Here is a 10,909-nt window from a genome sequence, read left to right on the forward strand (position 1 = left end):
TAGTTGTTCAGGGGAAGGATACAAAAAGCTGTCTCAGAGATTTAACCTGTCAGTTTCCACTGTGAGGAACATAGTAAGGAAATGGAAGAACACAGGGACAGTTCTTGTTAAGGCCAGAAGTGGCAGGCCAAGAAAAACATCAGAAAGGCAGAGAAGAAGAATGGTGAGATCAGTCAAGGACAATCCTCAGACCACCTCCAGAGAGCTGCAGCATCAACTTGCTGCAGATGGTGTCACTGTGCATCGGTCAACTATACAACGCACTTTGCACAAGGAGAAGCTGTATGGGAGAGTGATGCGAAAGAAGCCATTTCTGCAAGCACACCACAAACAGTCTGCTGAGGTATGCAAAAGCACATTTGGAGAAGCCAATTTCTTTTTGGAAGAAGGTCCTTTGGACTGATGAAACCAAGATTGAGTTGTTTGGTCATACAAAAAGGCGTTATGCATGGCGGCAAAAAAACATAGCATTCCAAGAAAAACACTTGCTACCCACAGTAAAATTTGGTGGAGGTTCCATCATGCTTTGGGGCTGTGTGGCCAATGCCGGCACCGGCAATCTTGTTAAAGTTGAGGGACGCATGAATTTCACTCAGTATCAGCAGATTCTTGACAATAATGTTCAAGAATCAGTGATAAAGTTGAAGTTACGCAGGGGATGGATCTTTCAGCAAGACAATGATCCAAAACACCGCTCCAAATCTACTCAGGCATTCATGCAGAGGAACAATTACAATGTTCTGGAATGGTCATCCCAGTCCCCAGACCTGAATATCATTGAACATCTGTGGGGTCATTTGAAGAGGGCTGTCCATGCTCGGCGACCATCAAACTTAACTGAACTGGAATTGTTTTGTAAAGAGGAATGGTCAAAAATACCTTCATCCAGGATCCAGGAACTCATTAAAAGCTACAGGAAGCGACTAGAGGCTGTTATTTTTGCAAAAGGAGGATCTACTAAATATTAATGTCACTTTTCTGGTGAGGTGCCCATACTTATGCATCGGTCAAATTTTGTTTGAATGCAGATTGCACATTTTCTGTTAGTACAATAAACCTCATTTCAAGGCAGAAACATTACGGTGTCCAACAGTTATTACATATATCAAACTGAAATAGCTGTTGCAAAAACACCAATTTTTATAAAACATTAAGCTTAAGATTAATAGGGGTGCCCAAACTTTTTCATATAACTGTATATGGGGTTCAGTATATACTGTATGGGAGCAATATATGGGGCACATTATATACTATATGGGGCCATTATACTGTATGGAGCAATATATGGGGCCTATTATATACTATACGTGGCCATTTTACTGTATGGAGCAATATATGGGGCTCAGTATATACTGTATGGAGCAATATATGGGGCCCATTATATAATATATGGAGCCATTATACTGTATGCATCAATATATGGGGCCCGTTATATTCTATATGGGGCCATTATACTGTGGATCAATATCTGGGGCCCAGTATATACTGTATGGAGCAATATATGGGGCCCAGTATATACTGTATGGAGCAATATATGGGGACCATTATACTGTATGGAGCACTATATGGGGCCTATTAGATACTATATGTGGTCATTATACTGTATGGAGCACTATATGGGGCCATTATGCTGTATGGAGCAATATATGGGGCTCATTATATACTGTATGGAGCAATATATGGGGCCCATTATACACTATATGTGGCCATTATACTGTATGGAGCAATATATGGGGCCCCTTATATATTATATTGGGGCCATTATACTGTTTAGCAATTTATGGAGCCCATTATATACTATATGGGGCCATTATACTGTGCAGCAATATATGGGGCCCAGTATATACTGTATGGAGCAATATATAGGGCCCATTATATACTATATGTGGCCATTATACTATATGGAGCAATATATCGGGCCTATTTTATACTATATGGGGCCATTATACTGTGCAGCAATTTATGGGGCCCAGTAAGTACTGTATGGAGCAATATATGGGGCCCAGTATATACAGTATGGAGCAATATATGGGGCCAAGTGTATACTGTATGAAGCAATATATGGGGCCCAGTATATACAGTATGAAGCAAAAAATGTGGCCCTTTATATATTATAAGGGGAAATTATACTGTGCAGCAATATATGGGGCTCAGTATATACTGTATGGAGCAATATATGGGGCCCATGATACACTGTGTGGAGCAATATATGGGGCCTATTATATACTGTATGGAGCAATATATGGGTCCCATTATATACTGTGTGGAGCAATATATGGGGCCTATTATACACTGTGTGGAGCAATATATGGGGCCTATTATATACTGTATGGAGCAATATATGGGTCCCATTATATACTGTGTGGAGCAATATATGGGGCCTATTATATACTGTATGGAGCAATATATGGGTCCCATTATATACTGTGTGGAGCAATATATGGGGCCTATTATATACTGTGTGGAGCAATATATGGGGCCTATTATATACTGTGTGGAGCAATATATGGGGCCTATTATATACTGTATGGAGCAATATATGGGGCCTATTATATACTATATGGGGCCATGATACTGTATGGAGCAATATATGTCTGCCATTATATACTATATGGGGCCATTATACTGTATGAAGCAATATATAGGGCCCAGTATATACTGTATGGAGCAATATATGGGGCCCAGTATATACAGTATGGAGCTAACGGCCGCCATCTTGTTCTGAAATCCCGCTTCGCTGATTGGTCCGGCCGGCAATTCCTGGACGGACAGACAGACGGGATAAGCCAATTATATAGTAGATGGGGCCATGATACTATATTGAGCAATATATGTCGGCCATTATATACTACAGTGGTGGCCAGAAGTATTGGCACCCCTGTAATTCTGTCAGATAATACTCAGTTTCTTCCTGAAAATGATTGCAATCACAAATTCTTTGGCATTATTATCTTCATTTAATTTGTCTTCAATGAAAAAACACAAAAAGAATTGTCCTAAAGCCAAATTGGATACAATTCCACACCAAACCTAAAAAAGGGGGTGGACAAAAGTATTGGCACTGTTTCAAAAATCATGTGATGCTTCTCTAATTCGTGTAATTAACAGCACCTGTAACTTACCTGTGGCACCTAACAGGTGTTGGCAATAACTAAATCACACTTGCAGCCAGTTAACATGGATTAAAGTTGACTCAACCTCTGTCCTGTGTCCTTGTGTGTACCACATTGAGCATGGAGAAAAGAAAGAAGACCAAAGAACTGTCTGAGGACTTGAGAAACCAAATTGTGAGGAAGCATGAACATTCTCAAGGCTACAAGTCCATCTCTAAAGACCTGAATGTTCCTGTGTCTTCCGTGCGCAGTGTCATCAAGAAGTTTAAAGCCCATGGCACTGTGACTAACCTCCCTAGATGTGGACGGAAAAGAAAAATTGACGAGAGATTTCAACGCAAGATTGTGCGGATGGTGAATAAAGAACCTCGACTGACATCCAAACAAGTTCAAGCTGCCCTGCAGTCCGAGGGTACAACAGTGTCAACACGTACTATCCGTCGGCGTCTGAATGAAAAGGGACTGTATGGTAGGATACCCAGGAAGACCCCACTTCTTACCCCGAGACATAAAAAAGCCAGGCTGGAGTTTGCCAAAACTTACCTGAGAAAGCCTAAAACGTTTTGGAAGAATGTTCTCTGGTCAGATGAGACAAAAGTAGAGCTTTTTGGCAAAAAGCATCAACATAGAGTGTACAGGAAAAAAAAGAGGTATTCAAAGAAAAGAACACGGTCCCTACAGTCAAACATGGCGGAGGTTCCCTGATGTTTTGGGGTTGCTTTGCTGCCTCTGGCACTGGACTGCTTGACCGTGTGCATGTCATTATGAAGTCTGAAGACTACCAACAAATTTTGCAGCATAATGTAGCGCCCAGTGTGAGAAAGCTGGGTCTCCCTCACAGGTCATGGGTCTTCCAGCAGGACAATGACCCAAAACACACTTCCAAAAGCACTATAAAATGGTTTGAGAGAAAGCACTGGAGACTTCTAAGGTGGCCAGCAATGAGTCCAGACCTGAATCCCATAGAACACCTGTGGAGAGATCTCAAAATGGCAGTTTGTAGAAGGCACCCTTCAAATATGAGGGACCTGGAGCAGTTTGCCAAAGAAGAATGGTCTACAATTCCAGCAGAGCATTGTAAGAAACTCATTGATGGTTACCGGAAGCGGTTGTTCGCAGTTATTTTGGCTAAAGGTTGTGCAACCAAGTATTAGGCTGAGGGTGCTAATACTTTTGTCTGGCCCATTTTTGGAGTTTTGTGTGAAATGATCAATGATTTGATTTTTGCTTTATTCTCTTTTGTGTTTTTTCCTTGCAAGCAAATTAAATGAAGAGAATAATAACAAAGAATTTGTGATTGCAATCATTTTCAGGAAGAAACTGAGTATTATCTGACAGAATTGCAGGGGTGCCAATACTTTTGGCCACCACTGTATAACCTGTAATATTATACTTTTCAAGAAAGGCATCCATGCCCTTCTTAAATTTTAATAGTGAATCACTCATTACAACATCATGCGGCAGAGAGTTCCATAGTCTCTCTGCTCTTACAGTAAAGAATCCGCGTCTGTGATTATTATTAAACCTTCTTTCCTCCAGACGTAGAAGATGCCCCCTTGTCCCCGTCTCTGGTCTCAGAGTAAAAAGATCAGTAGAAAGGTCTTTGTACTGTCCCCTCATATACTTGTACATAGTAATAAGATCACCCCTAAGCCTTAGTTTTTCCTCAGTAAATAACCCCAAGTGTAATAACCTGTCTTGGTATAGCAGACCCCCCAGTCCTCTAATAACCTTGGTCGCTCTTCTCTGCACCCGCTCTAGTTCAGCTATGTCTTTCTTATACACCGGAGACCAGAACTGTACACAGTATTCTAAGTGTGGTCGCACTAGTGACTTGTATAGAGGTAAAATTATGTTCTCCTCATGAGCATCTATGCCTCTTTTAATGCATCCCATTATTTTATTTGCCTTTGCAGCAGCTGCCTGACACTGGCCACTAAACGTGAGCTTGTCGTCCACCAATACACCCAGGTCTTTTTCAGTTCCAGTTTTGCACAGTGTTTTTCAATTAAGCATATAATTATACAATTTATTTCCTCTGTCCCAGTGCATTACCTTACATTTATCCCCATTAAAGCTCATTTGCCATTTATCAGCCCAAGGTTCTAGTTTACACAGATCCTCCTGTAATATAAAATTACCCTCCTCTGTATTGATTACACTGCAGAGTTTAGTGTCATGTGCAAATATTGAAATATTACTCTGTATGCCCTCTAAAAAGTCATTAATAAATATGTTAAAAAGAAGGGGGCCCAATACTGACCCCTGTGGTACCCCACTGTTAACTGAGACCCAGTCTGAGTGCGTTCCATTAATAACCACCCTTTGTTTCCTATCACTGAGCCAATTCTTAACCCACTTACATATATTTTCCCCTATCCCCATTGTTCTCATTTTATGTATCAATCTTTTGTGTGGAACTGTATCAAAAGCTTTTGAAAAGTCCATATACACAACATTCACTTCATTTCCTTGGTCCAGTCCGGAACTTGCCTCCTCATAAAAACTGATCAGATTAGTTTGACAGGAACGGTCCCTCGTAAACCCATGTTGATATTGGGTCATGAAGTTATTCCTCCTCAGATACTCTAGTATAGCATCTCTTAGGAAACCCTCCAGGATTTTACACACAGTAGAGGTTAAGCTTACTGGCCTATAACTTCCAAGTTCAGTTTTTGTCCCCTTTTTGAATATTGGCACCACATTTGCTATACGCCAGTCCTGTGGTACAGACCCTGTTATTATGGAATCTTTAAAGATTAAAAATAATGGTCTATCTATGACGTTACTTAATTCCTGCAGTTCTCGTGGGTGTATCCCATCCGGGCCCGGGGATTTGTCAACTTTAGTGATTTTTAGACGCCGCCGTACTTCCTGCTGGGTTAAGCAAGTGACATTTAATGGAGAATTTTTGTTATCACTGACTTATCATGTTTTCTGTCATGCGATTTTCTTGTGTAAATACGGTTGAAAAAAATCATTTAGCATATTGGCTTTTTCCTCATCCTCATCCACCATTTCACCCAGACTATTTTTAAGGGGACCAACACTATCATTTTTTAGTTTTTTACTATTTGTGTAGTTAAAGAATATTTTGGGATTATTTTTACTTTATCTGGCAATGATTCTCTCTGTCTCAATCTTTGCTGCCTTGATTTGGTTTTTACAGAATTTATTTAATTTTCTATATTTATTTAATGCCTCATCACTACCTACTAGCTTTAGTTCTCTAAATGCTTTCTTTTTGTCACTTATTGCGCCCCTTACAGCTCTATTTAGCCATAGTGGTTTCCTCCTATTTCTAGCATGTTTATTCCCATAGGGTATACATTGTGCAACGGTCCTATTCAGGATGCTAATAAATGTCTCCCATTTGCTTTGTGTAGCTTTATGTCTCAGGATATCGTCCCAGTATATTGCACTAAGATCATCTCTCAACCGTTGGAAATTTGCCTTCCTGAAGTTTAGTGTCCTTGTAACCCCTCTACTACCCATCTTATTAAAGGTTACATGAAAACTTATTATTTTGTAATCACTATTACCCAAGTGACCCCCAACTCGTATATTTGATATGCGGTCTGGCTTGTTGGTAAATATTAGGTCTAGCAGTGCCCCCCTTCTTGTTTGTTCCTTAACCAGTTGTGAAAGGTAATTGTCTCTCATAGTAGTCAAAAACCTATTACCTTTGCTTGAACTACAGGTTTCTGTCCCCCAATGTATTTCAGGGTAGTTGAAGTCCCCCATAATAATGAGTTCTCCTTGAGTCGCTACTTCATCTATTTGCTTTACAAGGATATTCTCCACTGCTTCCATTATTTTTGGAGATTATAAGAAACCCCTATCAGTAATTTATTATTTTTTCCCCTTCCCCTTATCTCCACCCACAGGGACTCTACATTTTCATTATATTCACATATATTCTCCCGCAAGATGGTTTTTAAGGATGATTTTACATATAAACACACACCCCCCTCGCTTGTTTGTACGGTCATTTCAGAACAGACTATAGCCCTGTAAGTTAACTGCCCAGTCATGGCTCTCGTCCAGCCATGTCTCAGATATCCCCACCATGCCATAATTATTTTCCAACAAAATTAATTCTAATTCCTCCATTTTGTTGGTGAGGCTTCTGGCATTAGTGTACATGCATTTTATGTATCTCTCTGTACCTCTATTCCTTCTTACTTTATTGACTGTTCTAACCCCACCCCCAATTTCTTTATTTGTGCCCAGGTCATTCTCTGCACTATCTTCCCCAGCTATAAAATGAACACCCTCCCCCCAATCCCTAGTTTAATCACTCCTCCAACCTTCTAGCCATTTTCTCCCCAGCACAGCTGCACCCTCCCCATTGAGGTGCAGCCGTTCCCTAGCGTAGTCAGCCCAGTTCTCCAGGAACCCAAATCCCTCCTTCCTACACCAGTTCTTGAGCCACTTATTTTTCTCCCTAATCTCCCGTTGCCTCTCTGGCGTGGCACATGGTACAGGTAGTATTTCCGAGAATACCACCTTGGAGGTCCTTGCTCTAAGCTTGCAGCCTAATTCCCTGAAATCATCTTTAAGGACCTTCCACCTACCTCTAACTTTGTCATTTGTGCCAATGTGCACCATGACCGCTGGGTCCTCACCAGCCCCTCCCAGTAATCTGTCAACCCGATCAGCGATGTGCCGGACTCGAGCGCCAGGTAGGCAGCACACTGTTCGACGATCCCTGTCTTTGTGACAGATTGCCCTATCTGTTCCCCTAATAATTGAGTCCCCCACTACCAGCACCTGCCTGACTTGCCCTGCTCTCCTATTTGCCCCCTTACTGGAGCTGACACTCCTCCGGCTTTCAGGGGACATGCCTTGCTGCAGCAGTGCTACCCCTGTACCGACACCCCTCTCATCTGCCTTCAGTCTTCTCTTCAATCCTGTTTAGTTGCCTTCTGTCAGATACACACCACCTCTCTCTTCGGCTTGAGCCAGACTACAATAACAAGTTCACCACAGTCCCCCTGGGGCTCTGCTAAAACACCCCCTGTCTCCTGTGACCGTGTTAAGCCCTCTAGTTGCTGGATGCTTCTGAAGCACAACACTTCCTGTCTCCTGTGCTTGTGTTATTTGTAACAGTTGCTGGATGCTTTGGAAGCAACAGCACTGCTTCTGCATGTCACAATTATCTTTCCACCATCTCATTCAACCCCTTCAGCTGACCTATCCATCAAAGTCAATGGCTACCCACTCTCCCCAGTCCTACAAACTTGACTCTGATCTTACATAGTTACATAGTTACATAGTTTATAAGGCCGAAAAAAGACAAGCGTCCATCCAGTTCAGCCTATTTCTTGTGCACTGCAGCTATTCCGCAGCGTTGATCCAGGGGAAGGCAACAAAAAACCATGAGGTATAGGCCAATTTACATCACTGAGGAAAAATTCACTTCCCGACACCAATCTGGCAGTAAGATTAAATCCCTGGATTAATTAACTAAGCATAAAATGTAATTTTATTGTTCTCAAGAAAGGCATCCAGGCCTCTCTTGAACTCTTTAAGTGAGTTGGACATCACCACTTCCTCTCCCAGAGAGTTCCAGAGTCTCACGGCTCTGACCGTAAAGAATCCTCTTCTATGCTGGTGCAGGAACCTCCTTTCCTCCAGACGCATAGTGTGCCCCCTCGTCTTTGTCACCATCCTTGGTATAAACAGGTCATGGGAGAGATCTCTGTACTGCCCCCTGATGTATTTATACATGTTTATGAGGTCTCCCCTAAGCCTTCTCTTTTCCAATGTAAATAGGCCTAATTTTGACAACCTCTCTGGGTATTCTAGTCCCTCCATTCCCTTTATTACCTTAGTCGCCCTCCTTTGTACCCTCTCTAGCTCCAATATGTCTTTCCTGAGCACCGGAGCCCAGAACTGTGCACAATATTCTAAGTGCGGCCTTACCAGCGCTTTATACAGAGGAAGAACAATGTTCTCATCATATGCCCCTATTCCTCTTCTGATGCATGCCATGACTCTATTTGCCTTCGCAGCTGCTGCCTGACACTGGGCACTCCAATTTAATTTGCTGTTAACCAAGACTCCATGTCAGATTTCCCCAACGGTTTCCCATTTAATATGTATGGGTGACTGCTGTTTTTCTTTCCCATGTGCATGACCTTACATTTATCGGCATTGAACCCCATTTGCCATTTTTTGGCCCAACTCCCCAATTTATCTAAATCCTCCTGTAGCTGTGCCCTGTCCTCATCTGTATTAACTACTTTACAAAGTTTAGTATCATCTGCAAATATTGCTATTTTACTATGCAACCCTTCCACTAGCTCATTAATAAATATATTAAATAATATAGGGCCCAAGACAGACCCTTGAGGCACCCCGCTAGTAACCCTGACACACCCTGAGCTTACTCCATTGATAACCACCCTCTGCTTTCTATCACTCAGCCAGCTATTTACCCACTTGCACACATTATCCCCCAGACCAAGCATTCTCATTTTATATACCAACCTTTTGTGTGGCACGGTATCAAACGCTTTGGAGAAGTCAAGGTATACAACATCCACTGACTCTCCCCGGTCCAGCTGTGAGCTCACCTCCTCGTAGAAGGCGATCAGGTTTGTTTGGCAGGAGCGATCCCTCATGAATCCATGTTGATATGGAGTTAGACAGTTATTATCATTAAGATATTCTACAATAGCATCTCTAAGAAATCCTTCAAACAATTTACCCACAACAGACGTTAAGCTGACTGGTCTATAGTTCCCAGGGTCACTTTTAGACCCCTTTTTGAATATTGGTACCACATTTGCTTGGCGCCAGTCTAGTGGGACAGTCCCTGTCCATAAAGAGTGCTTGAATATAAGATACAGCGGCCTGTCTATCACATTACTTAATTCTTTTAGTACCCGGGGGTGTATGTCATCTGGGCCTGGTGACTTGTCTATTTTGATATTATTTAGGCGTTTCTGAACTTCCCCCTGGGTTAGGTGGGTGATATTTAGCGGAGGATTTACTTTATCACTCTGCATTTCCTCCGATAAATTGTTTTCTTTTGTGAAAACAGTGGAGAAGAAGCTATTGAGTAGGTTTGCTTTACCCTCATCGCCCTCTATGATTTTACCCAGGTTATTTTTCAATGGGCCAACGCCATCAGTTTTAATCCTTTTACTGTTTATATAGTTAAAGAACAGTTTGGGATTCGTTTTACTTTCCTTGGCAATTAGTCTCTCTGTCTCCTCTTTTGCTATTCTTATTTGTTTCTTACAGATTTTGTTTTTTTCCCTATAAGATATTAGCGCTTCCTCGCTGCCTTCTTGTTTAAGTTTACCGAAAGCCCTTTTTTTGTTTTTCATTGCCCTCTTGACTTCCTTATTTAGCCACATTGGCTTCCTCCTATTCCTAGCCCTGTTATTCCCATAAGGTATGTACCTTCTACAGTGACTATGTAGAACTGTTTTGAAAATGTCCCATTTTCTATCCGTGCTCCTATTACTAAAGATACTATCCCAATCTATAAGGTGAAGGGCATCTCTTAGCTGATCAAACTTTGCCCTCCTGAAGTTCAGTGTTTTTGTGACTCCCTTGCTGGGCACCCTACTGAAGCACATGTGGAATTGTATAATGTTGTGGTCACTATTTCCCAGGTGCCCCCCGACCTGCACCTCAGTTATTCTGTCTGGCCTGTTAGTTAATATTAAGTCTAAAAGGGCCGTCCCTCTAGTTGGTTCCTGCACAAGTTGTGACAAATAATTGTCTTTGATAATTGACAGAAACCTGTTTCCTTTCTGAGATCTACAGCTTTCGGTTTC

Source organism: Phyllobates terribilis, unplaced genomic scaffold (genome assembly GCF_046119375.1).
Source record: "Phyllobates terribilis strain yellow unplaced genomic scaffold, ASM4611937v1 Scaffold_158__1_contigs__length_4374303, whole genome shotgun sequence".
Classification (NCBI taxonomy): Eukaryota; Metazoa; Chordata; class Amphibia; order Anura; family Dendrobatidae; genus Phyllobates; species Phyllobates terribilis.